Below are 19071 nucleotides of genomic sequence, written 5' to 3'. Positions count from 1 at the left end.
TGCCACCACGCTACCGTACTTCCTTCGTTGTTGTCTCCCCTCCCCCCCCCCTCCCCCTCCCCCCCCCCCTCCCTCCCACCCTCCCCTCCCCTCCCGGGTTGCTGCTGTCACGGCCTCAGTTTCTATCTCTGATCTAAGAGGTCCAGGAAGGGTTGCCATCGCCTGAAAAACCCCTGCACCGACCCCCTCAGGGCGAATTTGATCCTTTCCAATTGGATGAAGTTTGCCATGTCGTTTAACCAGGTGTTAACACTTGGAGGCCTTTCGTCCCTCCACTGAATCAAGATCCTCCTCCGAGCCACCAGGGACGCAAAGGCTAATATTCCAGCCTCCCTCGCCTCCTGTACCCCCGGTTCCACCCCAACCCCGAAGATCGCAAGTCCCCATCCTGGCTTGACCCTGGACCCCACCACTCTCGACACCGTCCCTGCCACCCCCTTCCAGAACTCCTCCAGTGCCGGACATGCCCAAAACATATGTGCATGATTCGCAGGGCTTCCCGAACATCTAATACACCTGTCTTCACCCCCGAAAAACCGACTCATCCTTGTCCCCGTCATGTGGGCTCTATGCAGTACCTTAAATTGAATGAGACTTAGTCTCGCACATGACGGCGACGAGTTGACCCTCTCCAGGGCGTCTGCCCATGTCCCGTCCTCTATCTGTTCCCCCAGCTCTAACTCCCACTTATCTTTCAGCTCCACTACTGGTACCTCCTCCACCTCCTGCATAATCTTATAGATGTCCGAGATCTTCCCCTCCCCGACCCAGACCCCTGATAGCACCCTATCACTCACCCCCCTGTCGGGAAGCACGGGGTACCCCTCTACCTGTCGTCTGGCAAATGCCTTCACTTGGAGGTACCTGAACGTGTTCCCCGGGGGGAGCCCAAATTTCTCCTCCAGCTCTCCCAAGCTCGCAAACCTCCCCTCTATAAACAAGTCCCTCAGTTGTCTAATACCCACCCTCTGCCAGCTCTGGAATTCCCCTCCTGTATTTCCCGGCGCAAATCTGTGGTTCCCTCTTAGTGGTGCCCCTATCAGACCTCCCACTTCCCCCCTGTGTCGCCTCCACTGCCCCCAGATCTTGAGGGTGGCCGCCACCACCGGGCTCGTGGTATACCTCGTGGGAGGGAGCGGCCATGGTGCCGTTACCAGTGCCCCTAAGCTTATGTTGCCGCAGGACGCCCTCTCCATATGCTTCCAGGCTGCCCCCTCCCCTTCCATCATCCACTTTCGTACCATCGATGTATTTGCCGCCCAGTAATATCCTGAAAGGTTGGGTAACGCCAGCCCTCCACTATCCCTACTCCGCTCCAAAAAGACCCTTCTAACTCTCGGGGTGCCATGTGCCCACACATACCCCATGATACTACTCGTTACCTTCTTGAAAAAGGCCCTGGGGAGGAAGATGGGCAGACACTGGAACAAAAACAAGAACCTCGGGAGGACCGTCATTTTAACTGACTGCACCCTCCCTGCCAGCGACAGCGGCACCATGTCCCACCTCTTAAACTCCTCCTCCATCTGTTCCACCAGTCTGGAAAAGTTCAACTTGTGGAGGGTCCCCCAGTTCTTTGCCACCTGCACCCCCAAATACCTAAAACTTTTAACTGCTCTTTTGAAGGGGAGCCTCCCAATTCCCTCCCCTTGGTCTCCCGGGTGTATTACAAAGACCTCACTTTTCCGCAGATTTAATTTATACCCCGAAAAGTCCCCGAACTCCGCTAGTATCCCCATTACCTCTGGCATTCCCCCCTCCGGGTCTGCCACATACAACAACAAATCATCCGCATAAAGCGAGACCCGATGTTCCTCCCCTCCCCTTGTCAGTCCTCTCCACCCCCCTGAACCCCTCAGTGCCATCGCCAACGGCTCAATCGTTAATGCAAAGAGTAAGGGAGATAGGGGACATCCCTGCCTAGTACCTCGATGGAGCCCAAAATATTCTGACCTCCTCCCGTTTGTTACCACACTTGCCATCGGAGCTGAATAGAGCAGTTTTACCCACTTGATAAATCCCTCCCCAAACCCAAACCTTTCCAACGTCTCCCACAAGTATTCCCACTCCACTCTGTCAAATGCCTTCTCCGCGTCCAGCGCTACCACTATCTCCGCCTCCCCTTCCACTGCTGGCATCATAATCACATTTAACAATCTCCGGACATTTGTGTTAAGTTGGCGTCCCTTCACGAACCCCGTCTGGTCTTCATGGACTACCCCTGGCACACAGTCCTCTATCCTGGTTGCCAGGACCTTTGCTAACAGCTTGGCGTCAACATTCAGGAGGGAGATGGGCCTGTAGGACCCGCACTGGACCGGGTCCTTGTCCCGCTTCAAAATCAAGGAGATCAGGGCCTGCGACATTGTTGGGGGCAGAACCCCCCCCTCGCGCGCCTCATTTAAGGCTCGCACCAGCACTGGACCCACCAAGTCCACAAATTTCCTGTAAAACTCCACCGGGAACCCATCCGGCCCCGGCGCCTTCCCCGCCTGCATCTGGCCTATCCCTTTAATTAGCTCCTGCAGCTCTATCGGCGCCCCCAACCCTTCTACCAGCTCCTCCTGTACCTTTGGGAACCCCAATTTGTCGAGAAAGTTCTTCATTCCCCCTCTCCTCTTCGGCGGTTCAGACCTATACAATTCCCTATAGAAGTCCCTAAAGACCCTATTCACCTCTTGCCCCTTCTGCACTACGTCCCCACCCCTCTCTCTCACTCCCCCAATCTCTCTGGCTGCATCTCGCTTACGAAGCTGGTGTGCCAGCATCCTGCTCGCCTTTTCCCCGTACTCATACGCCGCACCCTGCGCCCTTCTCCACTGCATTTCCGCCTTCCTAGTGGTCAGTAGGTCGAACCTGGCCTGCAAGCTACGCCGCTCCCTTAATAGCCCCTCCTCTGGTGCCGCCGCATATTTCCTATCTACTTCTAGGAGCTCCCCCACCAGCCTCTCCCTTTCCTGCCTCTCCTTCCTCTCTCTGTGTGCCCTTATGGAGATCAGCTCTCCTCTAATCACTGCTTTCAAGGCCTCCCAGACCGTCCCCACCTGCACCTCACCTGTGTCATTCGTACCCAGATAGTTCTCAATGCCCGTTCTCACCCTTCTGCACACCTCTTCGTCCGCCAACAGCCCTACATCCAGGCGCCACAACGGGCGTTGATCCCGCGCCTCCCCCATGTCCACGTCCACCCAATGTGGTGCATGGTCCGATATCGCGATGGCCGAGTACTCCGTGTCCTGCACTCTCGGTATCAGCCCCCTGTTCAATACGAAAAAATCGATCCTAGAGTACACTCTGTGGACGTGGGAGAAAAAAGAATACTCCCTCGCCCTAGGCCTACCAAATCTCCATGGGTCTACCCCTCCCATCTGCTCCATGAACCCCCTTAACACCTCTGCCGCTGCCGGCCTCCTATTCGTCCTGGAACTCGATCTATCCAGCCCAGGGTCTAACACCGTATTAAAGTCCCCTCCCATGATCAGGCCCCCTGCCTCCAGTCCCGGGATGAGGCCCAGCAGGCGCCTCATAAAACCCGCGTCGTCCCAGTTCGGGGCATACACATTTACCAGTACCACATTCTCTCCCTGCAACCTACCCCTCACCATCACGTACCTGCCCTCCTTGTCTGCCACCACCTCTGCCGCCACAAACGACACCCTCTTTCCCACCAAAATCGCCACCCCCCGGTTCTTGATATCCAAGCCTGAGTGGAACACCTGTCCCACCCACCCCCTTCTCAGGCGGACCTGATCTGCTACCCTCAAATGAGTCTCCTGCAGCATTGCTACATCAGCCTTCAGTCCCTTCAGGTGTGAGAAGACCCTTGATCTTTTGACCGGCCCATTCAGCCCCCTTACGTTCCACGTGATCAATCGGGTCGCAGAGCGACCCGTCCCTACTCCCTGTCGATTAGCCATGTCTTGTCCCTTGCTCGCCCCGGGTCATCCCTCCTTTTCTGACCCGCTTCCCATAGCGATGGCCCCCCCCCCCCCCCCCCCACCCCCCCGGCTCTCCCCTTCTCGTCCCTGGTCTTTCCAGCAGCAACCCGGTGTCCCCCCCCAGCCCCCCCCCCCCCCCCTTCCCCCCCCCCCCCCCCCCCCCCTGGCTAGGACCCCTCCTAGCCGCGATGTACCCAACATCGTACTCCCGAGAGTCAGCTGGTCTCCGCTGACCCGGCTGCTCCTGCCACATTCCGACTCCTCCCGGTTCACCCCATCTGCGCCCGTGAAAGATCCCCTTAAAACCCCAGAGAAAGACCCGCATAATCAACCCGCTCCCCCCCGTCCCGTCTCCCCAACTTAACGATATAAATACCCAATGGCAACTAAATACATAAATACTTAACTACATACTTAAATAACAAAATAATTAACTAGCTATCAACTAACAGTGTGCCCAACCATCACCCTCCATCAAACAGTATAAATAACCGCAGATAACCATAACCCGAAAAGAAAAAAAGAACAAAAAACCCCCCCAAGCACCCAAAGAAAAAGGGTAAGAGGGGTAAATAACTAGGGGAAATTGGAAACGGGAAGAAACACCCCATAAGAAGCCAACGACCCACAATAGAGATTTCAACAGTACAAATATACAGAAACACCCAACAACTCAAAACCTTCAGGATATTCAGAAAAGTCAACCGTTCGAGAAAAAACACCCCAAACAATCCACGAAACTGTTACCCAGTTCCAACCTGGCCTGAAAAAGAAAAGGGCCACTTGCTCAATCAAGAGTCCCCAGGCGGCTACGACCGCCGGTGCTCCCAGGTTTTAGTTCGTGTCCAACTTTTCCTCTTGTACAAAGGTCCAGGCCTCCTCTGGGGACTCGAAATAATGATGTTGGTCCTTGTAGGTGACCCACAAGCGCGCCGGTTGCAGCATTCCAAATTTGATCTTTTTCGCGTGTAGCACCGCCTTTGTCCGGTTGTACCGGGCCCGCCGCTTTGCCACCTCCGCACTCCAGTCCTGGTACACCCTTACCGTCGAGTTCTGCCACTTGCTGCTTTTCTCCCTTTTTGACCACCTCAGGACTTTCTCTCGATCACTTAGCCGCTGGAACCGCACCAGCACCGCCCTCGGGGGCTCGTTTGCCCTAGGCCTCCTGGCCATGACCCGGTATGCCTCTTCCAATTCCAGGGGCGCCGGACCGGCCCCTTCCCCCATCAGGGAGCTCAACATCTCCGCCACATATCCCGGGAGATCCGACCCCTCCAGGCCTTCTTCCAGGCCCAGGATCCTCAAATTTTTCCTCCTCATCCGAGTTTCCAGCTCCTCGAAGCGGCTCTGCCACTTCATGTGGAGTGCCTCGTGCACCTCCACCTTTGCCCCGATGACTGTGGCCTCCTCCTCCCTCGCGGTCATCTCCTGCTGCAGATCTTTAATCGACGCCTCTTGGATCGCCTGGGCTCCCACCAACCTGGTGGCCGTCGCGTTCATGGACTCTAAGAGCTCCACTTTCATCTCCGTGAAAAAACGGAGGAGAGCGGCCTGCTGCTCCTCCGCCCATTTCTTCCACTCCTCCGATGCGCCGCCGGCCGCCATTTTGATTTTCTTCCCCCGCTTTTTTTGGGGAGCTGCTGCCGTTTTTCTTGCCTCTCCACTCCGGGTACCGACCATAAAATCGGTCTAGTTCTCCTCAGGGGACCTTCCCCCACAGGGATTCGTTTTTTCAGCGCCGTTGGGGCCCTCCAATTGGCCCAAAAACACCTTTGTCGCAGGAGCTTCCAAATGTGCGGCTTAGCTAGTCATAGCCGCAACCGGAAGCTTCTCTTTACATTCTTTACAGCGCATTCCTTTCACTACACCCTGCGCACAATTCAAACTACAACTTGTTTTTCTTTGAAACAAATTTGGTAGAAACAGTGAGCAAACGCTGTGGATTATGAGGCTTCACCTCAATTGCTCCGTTGGTGCAGCAGAAGGCCCGAGGGGTTAATACACCAAAGTCAAAGTTTTTTTTTGTAAATTTAGATAACCCAAATATTTTTTCTATTAAGGGGCAATTTAGCGTGGCCAATCCACCTGCTCTGCACATTTTTGGGTTGTGGGGGCAAAACCCATGCAGACACAGAGAGAATGTGCAAACTGCACACGGACAGTGACCCAGAGCCGGGATCAAACTGGGGACCTCAGCGCCGTGAGGCGGTTGTGCTAACCACTAGGCCACCGCGCTGCCCTGACCAAAGTCAACGTTATGTCGCTGCTTGAATACCGAATACAATTTATGGGTGAACTTTTAGATGTAAGTGTGTGGTAAACTATGCTTTGGTAGAAACAGTGTTGCCAAATGAATGGCTGAATTATAGCTCAACATGTTGCTGCCAAGGCAGAGGAAACATCTTTTCCTGGAGGTAGGCAGTCAACGACACGGTGTTGATGCTGCTGCAATCCCAACTGCTTGCCAGCAGGAGTTCCTTTGAGCAGCAGTGCATCGAAAAAGTGGGCACTCACCTGCAAGCAAAGGAAGATTTCTATCACTGAGGCAGGGGTGTCGACTGCTCCCTTACACTTGTGCTGACTGCAAATTTCCCCCGCAATCTTTCGAATATGCACCTTCAGGCTCTTCACTGATCATTACCCGGCCACTGTGGTTTTCCCTTCTGCTGACGGTACAAGCTGCGGTTGTTTGGTCACATTGATTCGATTGAAAAATCGCTGTGTTGAGGCAGCAGGTATAGCCAATGCAGAATTGCTCTGCCGTTTTTCGAGTATCTTGGAGACAGAGACTGAAGCGATCCTGGGCAGCCAGTAGCATGAAAATACTGCCAAGGTGGGGGAATTGTTGCAAATGTTGGAGAGCAATGTTAGTTAGCATGGTGGAGTCAGATAGATGGGCACATTCTTCACGTTGATTTTCCCTTTGGGCAAAGGATCAGGCTCACGGGTTGTGTCATCGAATGCAGCGTTGAGCCACTTTGAGATGTTTTTCATCTGCCGCAACACAGTAAGGCCGAATGGTTTGGAGAGCTGCTGCAAGCAGGTTGTCTGCATTTCAATCAGCGGCGGTGATGGGAATATGAAATAAGTGGAAGAGTCGAAGGAATTAAAAGAAAGAAAAAAAATGCCCTCTCTGAGGATTGAACTCAGGACCTTCAGATTATGAGACTGACGCGCTGCCTACTGCGCTAAGAAGGCTTCGGAGTGCTGGGGTTTGTTCAAACATGTACTTTGTTGAGGCATCAGGGAGCCTCCATACACAATTCTGCTGCTGTTCCAACTTCATCTTGCAGAAAGTGAGGACAATTCGCACACAGTTGCTGCCCACTAGGGGGAATTAGCTCAAGTGGTAGAGCGCTTGCTTCGCATGTGAGAGGTAGTGGGATCGATGCCCACATTCTCCACTAGATTTTACTCAAGGAACAAAACGTCAAGACATCCAGTTGTCTCATTCAAACCACACTTCACACATTTAAATGCTTCTCCCTCATGCTGCTGCACAGAGACGTACAATCATTTGCAGGGCTGATTCAAGCAAGTTACCTTCCTTTCTGCCAACAGCAGAGATGGCAACATGAGATCAGAGTTTGGAAATCAGTTGTACAAAATCCTGCCCTCCCTGAAGATTATTCTCAGCAACTTCAAATGATGAGATTGATGCACTGCCGACTGCCATAACAAGGCATGCCCTGTACCGCTCTGCAGACAGCATGACCAGATTTGACATCCTACAGGCTGCATCCTGCCATAGTGAAAAACGTTGAGAAAACATTCAGGCAGCTTCGAGAAAAATACATGAGCTTGCGATGCAGACTCAGACACTTTATCCCTTACAACACAGGCGCAACCTGCAAGGAGAAGCTAACGATTCACTGTCTGGCCACACCTTTGGCATTAAGATGAAGGTGAAGCCCACAAGGGCTAAAAGGGACACGGTAAACAATCCCCGTCACAAAGCAATGCATGCTGAAACCATTGAGGCAGAGAGGGAGGAAGACATTAACTTGAGATAGTGTAAGAAACATTGTGCATTAAAAGGAGGCCCAACCTACTGGCTGCCCGGTGTACCCACAGCTTTGGCTTGGAAATGCAGATGTCGGCCTCATGGGCTAAAAAGTGAACGGTCAACATTGAGCAAACACTGTGGATTTTGAAGCTTCGCCTCAATTGCTCCGTTGGTACAGCAGAAGACCCGAGGGGTTAATACACCAAAGTTAAAGTTAGGTCGCTGCTTGAATGCCGAATACAATTTATGGGTGAACTTTTAGAAGTAAGTGTGTGGTAAACTATGCTTTGGTAGAAACAGTGTTGCCAAATGAATGGCTGAATTATAGCTCAACATGTTGCTGCCAAGGCAGAGGAAACATCTTTTCCTGGAGGTAGGCAGTCGACGACACGGTGTTGATGCTGCTGCAATTCCAACTGCTTGCCAGCAGGAGTTCCTTTGAGCAGCAGTGCATCGAAAAAGTGGGCACTCACCTGCAAGCAAAGGAAGATTTCTATCACTGAGGCAGGGGTGTCGACTGCTCCCTTACACTTGTGCTGACTGCAAATTTCCCCCGCAATCTTTCGAATATGCACCTTCAGGCTCTTCACTGATCATTACCCGGCCACTGTGGTTTTCCCTTCTGCTGACGGTACAAGCTGCGGTTGTTTGGTCACATTGATTCGATTGAAAAATCGCTGTGTTGAGGCAGCAGGTATAGCCAATGCAGAATTGCTCTGCCGTTTTTCGAGTATCTTGGAGACAGAGACTGAAGCGATCCTGGGCAGCCAGTAACATGAAAATACTGCCAAGGTGGGGGAATTGTTGCAAATGTTGGAGAGCAATGTTAGTTAGCATGGTGGAGTCAGATAGATGGGCACATTCTTCACGTTGATTTTCCCTTTGGGCAAAGGATCAGGCTCACGGGTTGTGTCATCGAATGCAGCGTTGAGCCACTTTGAGATGTTTTTCATCTGCCGCAACACAGTAAGGCCGAATGGTTTGGAGAGCTGCTGCAAGCAGGTTGTCTGCATTTCAATCAGCGGCGGTGATGGGAATATGAAATAAGTGGAAGAGTCGAAGGAATTAAAAGAAAGAAAAAAAATGCCCTCTCTGAGGATTGAACTCAGGACCTTCAGATTATGAGACTGACGCGCTGCCTACTGCGCTAAGAAGGCTTCGGAGTGCTGGGGTTTGTTCAAACATGTACTTTGTTGAGGCATCAGGGAGCCTCCATACACAATTCTGCTGCTGTTCCAACTTCATCTTGCAGGAAGTGAGGACAATTCGCACACAGTTGCTGCCCACTAGGGGGAATTAGCTCAAGTGGTAGAGCGCTTGCTTCGCATGTGAGAGGTAGTGGGATCGATGCCCACATTCTCCACTAGATTTTACTCAAGGAACAAAACGTCAAGACATCCAGTTGTCTCATTCAAACCACACTTCACACATTTAAATGCTTCTCCCTCATGCTGCTGCACAGAGACGTACAATCATTTGCAGGGCTGATGCAAGCAAGTTACTTTCCTTTCTGCCAACAGCAGAGATGGCAACGTGAGATCAGAGTTTGGAAATCAGTTGTACAAAATCCTGCCCTCCCTGAAGATTATTCTCAGCAACTTCAAATGATGAGATTGATGCACTGCCGACTGCCATAACAAGGCATGCCCTGTACCGCTCTGCAGACAGCATGACCAGATTTGACATCCTACAGGCTGCATCCTGCCATAGTGAAAAACGTTGAGAAAACATTCAGGCAGCTTCGAGAAAAATACATGAGCTTGCGATGCAGACTCAGACACGTTATCCCTTACAACACAGGCGCAACCTGCAAGGAGAAGCTGACGATTCACTGTCTGGCCACACCTTTGGCATTAAGATGAAGGTGAAGCCCACAAGGGCTAAAAGGGACACGGTAAACAATCCCCGTCACAAAGCAATGCATGCTGAAACCATTGAGGCAGAGAGGGAGGAAGACATTAACTTGAGATAGTGTAAGAAACATTGTGCATTAAAAAGGAGGCCGAACCTACTGGCTGCCCGGTGTACCCACAGCTTTGGCTTTAAAATGCAGATGGCGGCCTCATGGGCTAAAAGGTGAACGGTCAACATTGAGCAAACTCTGTGGATTTTGAAGCTTCGCCTCAATTGCTCCGTTGGTACAGCAGAAGACCCGAGGGGTTAATACACCAAAGTTAAAGTTAGGTCGCTGCTTGAATGCCGAATACAATTTATGGGTGAACTTTTAGAAGTAAGTGTGTGGTAAACTATGCATTGGTAGAAACAGTGTTGCCAAATGAATGGCTGAATTATAGCTCAACATGTTGCTGCCAAGGCAGAGGAAACATCTTTTCCTGGAGGTAGGCAGTCGACGACACGGTGTTGATGCTGCTGCAATTCCAACTGCTTGCCAGCAGGAGTTCCTTTGAGCAGCAGTGCATCGAAAAAGTGGGCACTCACCTGCAAGCAAAGGAAGATTTCTATCACTGAGGCAGGGGTGTCGACTGCTCCCTTACACTTGTGCTGACTGCAAATTTCCCCCGCAATCTTTCGAATATGCACCTTCAGGCTCTTCACTGATCATTACCCGGCCACTGTGGTTTTCCCTTCTGCTGACGGAACAAGCTGCGGTTGTTTGGTCACATTGATTCGATTGAAAAATCGCTGTGTTGAGGCAGCAGGTATAGCCAATGCAGAATTGCTCTGCCGTTTTTCGAGTATCTTGGAGACAGAGACTGAAGCGATCCTGGGCAGCCAGTAGCATGAAAATACTGCCAAGGTGGGGGAATTGTTGCAAATGTTGGAGAGCAATGTTAGTTAGCATGGTGGAGTCAGATAGATGGGCACATTCTTCACGTTGATTTTCCCTTTGGGCAAAGGATCAGGCTCACGGGTTGTGTCATCGAATGCAGCGTTGAGCCACTTTGAGATGTTTTTCATCTGCCGCAACACAGTAAGGCCGAATGGTTTGGAGAGCTGCTGCAAGCAGGTTGTCTGCATTTCAATCAGCGGCGGTGATGGGAATATGAAATAAGTGGAAGAGCCGAAGGAATTAAAAGAAAGAAAAAAAAATGCCCTCTCTGAGGATTGAACTCAGGACCTTCAGATTATGAGACTGACGCGCTGCCTACTGCGCTAAGGAGGCTTAGGAGTGCTGGGGTTTGTTCAAACATGTACTTTGTTGAGGCATCAGGGAGCCTCCATACACAATTCTGCTGCTGTTCCAACTTCATCTTGCAGAAAGTGAGGACAATTCGCACACAGTTGCTGCCCACTAGGGGGAATTAGCTCAAGTGGTAGAGCGCTTGCTTCGCATGTGAGAGGTAGTGGGATCGATGCCCACATTCTCCACTAGATTTTACTCAAGGAACAAAACGTCAAGACATCCAGTTGTCTCATTCAAACCACACTTCACACATTTAAATGCTTCTCCCTCATGCTACTGCACAGAGACATACAATCATTTGCAGGGCTGATTCAAGCAAGTTACTTTCCTTTCTGCCAACAGCAGAGCTGGCAACGTGAGATCAGAGTTTGGAAATCAGTTGTACAAAATCCTGCCCTCCCTGAAGATTATTCTCAGCAACTTCAAATGATGAGATTGATGCACTGCCGACTGCCATAACAAGGCATGACCTGTACCGCTCTGCAGACAGCATGACCAGATTTGACATCCTACAGGCTGCATCCTGCCATAGTGAAAAACGTTGAGAAAACATTCAGGCAGCTTTGAGAAAAATACATGAGCTTGCGATGCTGACTCAGACACGTTATCCCTTACAACACAGGCGCAACCTGCAAGGAGAAGCTGACGATTCACTGTCTGGCCACACCTTTGGCATTAAGATGAAGGTGAAGCCCACAAGGGCTAAAAGGGACACGGTAAACAATCCCCGTCACAAAGCAATGCATGCTGAAACCATTGAGGCAGAGAGGGAGGAAGACATTAACTTGAGATAGTGTAAGAAACATTGTGCATTAAAAAGGAGGCCCGAACCTACGGCTGCCCGGTGTACCCACAGCTTTGGCTTTAAAATGCAGATGGCGGCCTCATGGGCTAAAAGGTGAACGGTCAACATTGAGCAAACTCTGTGGATTTTGAAGCTTCGCCTCAATTGCTCCGTTGGTACAGCAGAAGACCCGAGGGGTTAATACACCAAAGTTAAAGTTAGGTCGCTGCTTGAATGCCGAATACAATTTATGGGTGAACTTTTAGAAGTAAGTGTGTGGTAAACTATGCATTGGTAGAAACAGTGTTGCCAAATGAATGGCTGAATTATAGCTCAACATGTTGCTGCCAAGGCAGAGGAAACATCTTTTCCTGGAGGTAGGCAGTCGACGACACGGTGTTGATGCTGCTGCAATTCCAACTGCTTGCCAGCAGGAGTTCCTTTGAGCAGCAGTGCATCGAAAAAGTGGGCACTCACCTGCAAGCAAAGGAAGATTTCTATCACTGAGGCAGGGGTGTCGACTGCTCCCTTACACTTGTGCTGACTGCAAATTTCCCCCGCAATCTTTCGAATATGCACCTTCAGGCTCTTCACTGATCATTACCCGGCCACTGTGGTTTTCCCTTCTGCTGATGGTACAAGCTGCGGTTGTTTGGTCACATTGATTCGATTGAAAAATCGCTGTGTTGAGGCAGCAGGTATAGCCAATGCAGAATTGCTCTGCCGTTTTTCGAGTATCTTGGAGACAGAGACTGAAGCGATCCTGGGCAGCCAGTAACATGAAAATACTGCCAAGGTGGGGGAATTGTTGCAAATGTTGGAGAGCAATGTTAGTTAGCATGGTGGAGTCAGATAGATGGGCACATTCTTCACGTTGATTTTCCCTTTGGGCAAAGGATCAGGCTCACGGGTTGTGTCATCGAATGCAGCGTTGAGCCACTTTGAGATGTTTTTCATCTGCCGCAACACAGTAAGGCCGAATGGTTTGGAGAGCTGCTGCAAGCAGGTTGTCTGCATTTCAATCAGCGGCGGAGATGGGAATATGAAATAAGTGGAAGAGCCGAAGGAATTAAAAGAAAAAAAAATGCCCTCTCTGAGGATTGAACACAGGACCTTCAGATTATGAGACTGACGCGCTGCCTACTGCGCTAAGGAGGCTTAGGAGTGCTGAGGTTTGTTCAAACATGTACTTTGTTGAGGCATCAGGGAGCCTCCATACACAATTCTGCTGCTGTTCCAACGTCATCTTGCAGGAAGTGAGGACAATTCGCACACAGTTGCTGCCCACTAGGGGGAATTAGCTCAAGTGGTAGAGCGCTTGCTTCGCATGTGAGAGGTAGTGGGACCGATGCCCACATTCTCCACTAGATTTTACTCAAGGAACAAAACGTCAAGACATCCAGTTGTCTCATTCAAACCACACTTCACACATTTAAATGCTTCTCCCTCATGCTGCTGCACAGAGACGTACAATCATTTGCAGGGCTGATGCAAGCAAGTTACTTTCCTTTCTGCCAACAGCAGAGATGGCAACGTGAGATCAGAGTTTGGAAATCAGTTGTACAAAATCCTGCCCTCCCTGAAGATTATTCTCAGCAACTTGAAATGATGAGATTGATGCACTGCCGACTGCCATAACAAGGCATGCCCTGTACCGCTCTGCAGACAGCATGACCAGATTTGACATCCTACAGGCTGCATCCTGCCATAGTGAAAAACGTTGAGAAAATATTCAGGCAGCTTCGATAAAAATACATGAGCTTGCGATGCAGACTCAGACACGTTATCCCTTACAACACACGCGCATCCTGCAAGGAGAAGCTAACGATTCACTGTCTGGCCACACCTTTGGCATTAAGATGAAGGTGAAGCCCACAAGGGCTAAAAGGGACACGGTAAACAATCCCCGTCACAAAGCAATGCATGCTGAAACCATTGAGGCAGAGAGGGAGGAAGACATTAACTTGAGATAGTGTAAGAAACATTGTGCATTAAAAAGGAGGCCCAACCTACTGGCTGCCCGGTGTACCCACAGCTTTGGCTTGAAAATGCAGATGTCGGCCTCATGGGCTAAAAGGTGAACGGTCAACATTGAGCAAACTCTGTGGATTTTGAGGCTTCGCCTCAATTGCTCCGTTGGTACAGCAGATGACCCGAGGGGTTAATACACCAAAGTTAAAGTTAGGTCGCTACTTGAATGCCGAATACAATTTATGGGTGACCTTTTAGAAGTAAGTGTGTGGTAAACTATGCATTGGTAGAAACAGTGTTGCCAAATGAATGGCTGAATTATAGCTCAACATGTTGCTGCCAAGGCAGAGGAAACATCTTTTCCTGGAGGTAGGCAGTCGACGACACGGTGTTGATGCTGCTGCAATTCCAACTGCTTGCCAGCAGGAGTTCCTTTGAGCAGCAGTGCATCGAAAAAGTGGGCACTCACCTGCAAGCAAAGGAAGATTTCTATCACTGAGGCAGGGGTGTCGACTGCTCCCTTACACTTGTGCTGACTGCAAATTTCCCCCGCAATCTTTCGAATATGCACCTTCAGGCTCTTCACTGATCATTACCCGGCCACTGTGGTTTTCCCTTCTGCTGACGGTACAAGCTGCGGTTGTTTGGTCACATTGATTCGATTGAAAAATCGCTGTGTTGAGGCAGCAGGTATAGCCAATGCAGAATTGCTCTGCCGTTTTTCGAGTATCTTGGAGACAGAGACTGAAGCGATCCTGGGCAGCCAGTAACATGAAAATACTGCCAAGGTGGGGGAATTGTTGCAAATGTTGGAGAGCAATGTTAGTTAGCATGGTGGAGTCAGATAGATGGGCACATTCTTCACGTTGATTTTCCCTTTGGGCAAAGGATCAGGCTCACGGGTTGTGTCATCGAATGCAGCGTTGAGCCACTTTGAGATGTTTTTCATCTGCCGCAACACAGTAAGGCCGAATGGTTTGGAGAGCTGCTGCAAGCAGGTTGTCTGCATTTCAATCAGCGGCGGTGATGGGAATATGAAATAAGTGGAAGAGCCGAAGGAATTAAAAGAAAGAAAAAAAAATGCCCTCTCTGAGGATTGAACTCAGGACCTTCAGATTATGAGACTGACGCGCTGCCTACTGCGCTAAGAAGGCTTCGGAGTGCTGAGGGTTTGTTCAAACATGTACTTTGTTGAGGCATCAGGGAGCCTCCATACACAATTCTGCTGCTGTTCCAACTTCATCTTGCAGAAAGTGAGGACAATTCGCACACAGTTGCTGCCCACTAGGGGGAATTAGCTCAAGTGGTAGAGCGCTTGCTTCGCATGTGAGAGGTAGTGGGATCGATGCCCACATTCTCCACTAGATTTTACTCAAGGAACAAAACGTCAAGACATCCAGTTGTCTCATTCAAACCACACTTCACACATTTAAATGCTTCTCCCTCATGCTACTGCACAGAGACGTACAATCATTTGCAGGGCTGATGCAAGCAAGTTACTTTCCTTTCTGCCAACAGCAGAGATGGCAACGTGAGATCAGAGTTTGGAAATCAGTTGTACAAAATCCTGCCCTCCCTGAAGATTATTCTCAGCAACTTGAAATGATGAGATTGATGCACTGCCGACTGCCATAACAAGGCATGCCCTGTACCGCTCTGCAGACAGCATGACCAGATTTGACATCCTACAGGCTGCATCCTGCCATAGTGAAAAACGTTGAGAAAATATTCAGGCAGCTTCGATAAAAATACATGAGCTTGCGATGCAGACTCAGACACGTTATCCCTTACAACACACGCGCATCCTGCAAGGAGAAGCTACGATTCACTGTCTGGCCACACCTTTGGCATTAAGATGAAGGTGAAGCCCACAAGGGCTAAAAGGGACACGGTAAACAATCCCCGTCACAAAGCAATGCATGCTGAAACCATTGAGGCAGAGAGGGAGGAAGACATTAACTTGAGATAGTGTAAGAAACATTGTGCATTAAAAAGGAGGCCCAACCTACTGGCTGCCCGGTGTACCCACAGCTTTGGCTTGGAAATGCAGATGTCGGCCTCATGGGCTAAAAGGTGAACGGTCAACATTGAGCAAACACTGTGGATTTTGAGGCTTCGCCTCAATTGCTCCGTTGGTACAGCAGAAGACCCGAGGGGTTAATACACCAAAGTCAAAGTTAGGTCGCTGCTTGAATGCCGAATACAATTTATGGGTGAACTTTTAGAAGTAAGTGTGTGGTAAACTATGCTTTGGTAGAAACAGTGTTGCCAAATGAATGGCTGAATTATAGCTCAACATGTTGCTGCCAAGGCAGAGGAAACATCTTTTCCTGGAGGTAGGCAGTCGACGACACGGTGTTGATGCTGCTGCAATTCCAACTGCTTGCCAGCAGGAGTTCCTTTGAGCAGCAGTGCATCGAAAAAGTGGGCACTCACCTGCAAGCAAAGGAAGATTTCTATCACTGAGGCAGGGGTGTCGACTGCTCCCTTACACTTGTGCTGACTGCAAATTTCCCCCGCAATCTTTCGAATATGCACCTTCAGGCTCTTCACTGATCATTACCCGGCCACTGTGGTTTTCCCTTCTGCTGACGGTACAAGCTGCGGTTGTTTGGTCACATTGATTCGATTGAAATATCGCTGTGTTGAGGCAGCAGGTATAGCCAATGCAGAATTGCTCTGCCGTTTTTCGAGTATCTTGGAGACAGACACTGAAGCGATCCTGGGCAGCCAGTAGCATGAAAATACTGCCAAGGTGGGGGAATTGTTGCAAATGTTGGAGAGCAATGTTAGTTAGCATGGTGGAGTCAGATAGATGGGCACATTCTTCACGTTGATTTTCCCTTTGGGCAAAGGATCAGGCTCACGGGTTGTGTCATCGAATGCAGCGTTGAGCCACTTTGAGATGTTTTTCATCTGCCGCAACACAGTAAGGCCGAATGGTTTGGAGAGCTGCTGCAAGCAGGTTGTCTGCATTTCAATCAGCGGCGGAGATGGGAATATGAAATAAGTGGAAGAGCCGAAGGAATTAAAAGAAAGAAAAAAAAATGCCCTCTCTGAGGATTGAACTCAGGACCTTCAGATTATGAGACTGACGCGCTGCCTACTGCGCTAAGAAGGCTTCGGAGTGCTGGGGTTTGTTCAAACATGTACTTTGTTGAGGCATCAGGGAGCCTCCATACACAATTCTGCTGCTGTTCCAACATCATCTTGCAGAAAGTGAGGACAATTCGCACACAGTTGCTGCCCACTAGGGGGAATTAGCTCAAGTGGTAGAGCGCTTGCTTAGCATGTGAGAGGTAGTGGGATCGATGCCCACATTCTCCACTAGATTTTACTCAAGGAACAAAACGTCAAGACATCCAGTTGTCTCATTCAAACCACACTTCACACATTGAAATGCTTCTCCCTCATGCTGCTGCACAGAGACGTACAATCATTTGCAGGGCTGATGCAAGCAAGTTACTTTCCTTTCTGCCAACAGCAGAGATGGCAACGTGAGATCAGAGTTTGGAAATCAGTTGTACAAAATCCTGCTCTCCCTGAAGATTATTCTCAGCAACTTCAAATGATGAGATTGATGCACTGCCGACTGCCATAACAAGGCATGACCTGTACCGCTCTGCAGACAGCATGACCAGATTTGACATCCTACAGAAGGGGAGTAGAGATAACCCCGGTAACTATAGGCCGGTGAGCCTAACGTCTGTGGTGGGTAAGGTCTTGGAGAGGATTATAAAAGATACGATTTATAATCATCTAGATAGGAATAATATGATTAGGGATAGTCAGCATGGTTTTGTGAAGGGTAGGTCATGCCTCACAAACCTTATCGAGTTCTTTGAGAAGGTGACTGAACAGGTAGACGAGGGTAGAGCAGTTGATGTGGTGTATATGGATTTCAGTAAAGCGTTTGATAAGGTTCCCCACGGTCGGCTATTTCAGAAAATACGGAGGCTGGGGATTGAGGGTGATTTAGAGATGTGGATCAGAAATTGGCTAGTTGAAAGAAGACAGAGAGTGGTAGTTGATGGGAAATGTTCAGAATGGAGTTTAGTTACGAGTGGCGTACCACAAGGATCTGTTCTGGGGCCGTTGCTGTTTGTCATTTTTATAAATGACCTAGAGGAGGGTGCAGAAGGATGGGTGAGTAAATTTGCAGACGACACTAAAGTCGGTGGAGTTGTAGACAGTGCGGAAGGATGTTGCAGGTTACAGAGGGACATAGATAAGCTGCAGAGCTGGGCTGAGAGGTGGCAAATAGAGTTTAATGTGGAGAAGTGTGAGGTGATTCACTTTGGAAAGAATAACAGGAATGCGGAATATTTGGCTAATGGTAAAATTCTTGGTAGTGTGGATGAGCAGAGGGATCTCGGTGTCCATGTACATAGATCCCTGAAAGGTGCCACCCAGGTTGATAGGGTTGTGAAGAAGGCCTATGGTGTGTTGGCCTTTATTGGCAGAGGGATTGAGTTCCGGAGCCATGAGGTCATGTTGCAGTTGTACAAAACTCTAGTACGGCCGCATTTGGAGTATTGCGTACAGTTCTGGTCGCCTCATTATAGGAAGGACGTGGAAGCTTTGGAACGGGTGCAGAGGAGATTTACCAGGATGTTGCCTGGTATGGAGGGAAAATCTTATGAGGAAAGGCTGATGGACTTGAGGTTGTTTTCGTTAGAGAGAAGAAGGTTAAGAGGTGACTTAATAGAGGCATACAAAATGATCAGAGGGTTAGATAGGGTGGACAGCGAGAGCCTTCTCCCGCGGATGGAGGTGGCTAGCACGAGGGGACATAGCCTTAAATTGAGGGGTAATAGATATAGGACAGAGGTCAGAGGTGGGTTTTTTACGCAAAGAGTGGTGAGGCCGTGGAATGCCCTACCTGCAACAGTCGTGAACTCGCCAACATTGAGGGCATTGAAAAATTTATTGGATAAGCATATGGATGATAAGGGCATAGTGTAGGTTAGATGGCCTTTAGTTTTTTCTCCATGTCGGTGCAACATCGAGGGCCGAAGGGCCTGTACTGCGCTGTATCGTTCTATGTTCTATGTTCTACAGGCTGCATCCTGCCATTGTGAAAAACGTTGAGAAAACATTCAGGCAGCTTCGAGAAAAATACATGAGCTTGCGATGCAGACTCAGACACTTTATCCCTTACAACACAGGCGCAACCTGCAAGGAGAAGCTAACGATTCACTGTCTGGCCACACCTTTGGCATTAAGA

At 49.8% G+C, this 19071-nt stretch overlaps 6 non-coding genes across 6 annotated transcripts; all 6 read right to left on the bottom strand.

The window, feature by feature from the left end:
* Positions 1 to 7063: 7063 nt before the first annotated feature.
* trnam-cau lies at positions 7064 to 7136 on the bottom strand. Its single transcript has one exon. It is a non-coding gene; the product is annotated as a tRNA-Met (tRNA).
* A 1892-nt stretch (positions 7137 to 9028) lies between these two features.
* trnam-cau lies at positions 9029 to 9101 on the bottom strand. Its single transcript has one exon. It is a non-coding gene; the product is annotated as a tRNA-Met (tRNA).
* A 1894-nt stretch (positions 9102 to 10995) lies between these two features.
* trnam-cau lies at positions 10996 to 11068 on the bottom strand. Its single transcript has one exon. It is a non-coding gene; the product is annotated as a tRNA-Met (tRNA).
* A 1890-nt stretch (positions 11069 to 12958) lies between these two features.
* On the bottom strand, positions 12959 to 13031 carry trnam-cau. Its single transcript has one exon. It is a non-coding gene; the product is annotated as a tRNA-Met (tRNA).
* A 1894-nt stretch (positions 13032 to 14925) lies between these two features.
* On the bottom strand, positions 14926 to 14998 carry trnam-cau. The gene has a single exon. It is a non-coding gene; the product is annotated as a tRNA-Met (tRNA).
* Positions 14999 to 16892: 1894 nt separating this feature from the next.
* Positions 16893 to 16965, bottom strand: trnam-cau. Its single transcript has one exon. It is a non-coding gene; the product is annotated as a tRNA-Met (tRNA).
* Positions 16966 to 19071: the final 2106 nt, after the last annotated feature.

Source organism: Scyliorhinus canicula, unplaced genomic scaffold, assembly GCF_902713615.1.
Source record: "Scyliorhinus canicula unplaced genomic scaffold, sScyCan1.1, whole genome shotgun sequence".
NCBI lineage: Eukaryota > Metazoa > Chordata > Chondrichthyes > Carcharhiniformes > Scyliorhinidae > Scyliorhinus > Scyliorhinus canicula.
This window is presented reverse-complemented; position numbering and strand designations above follow the sequence as displayed.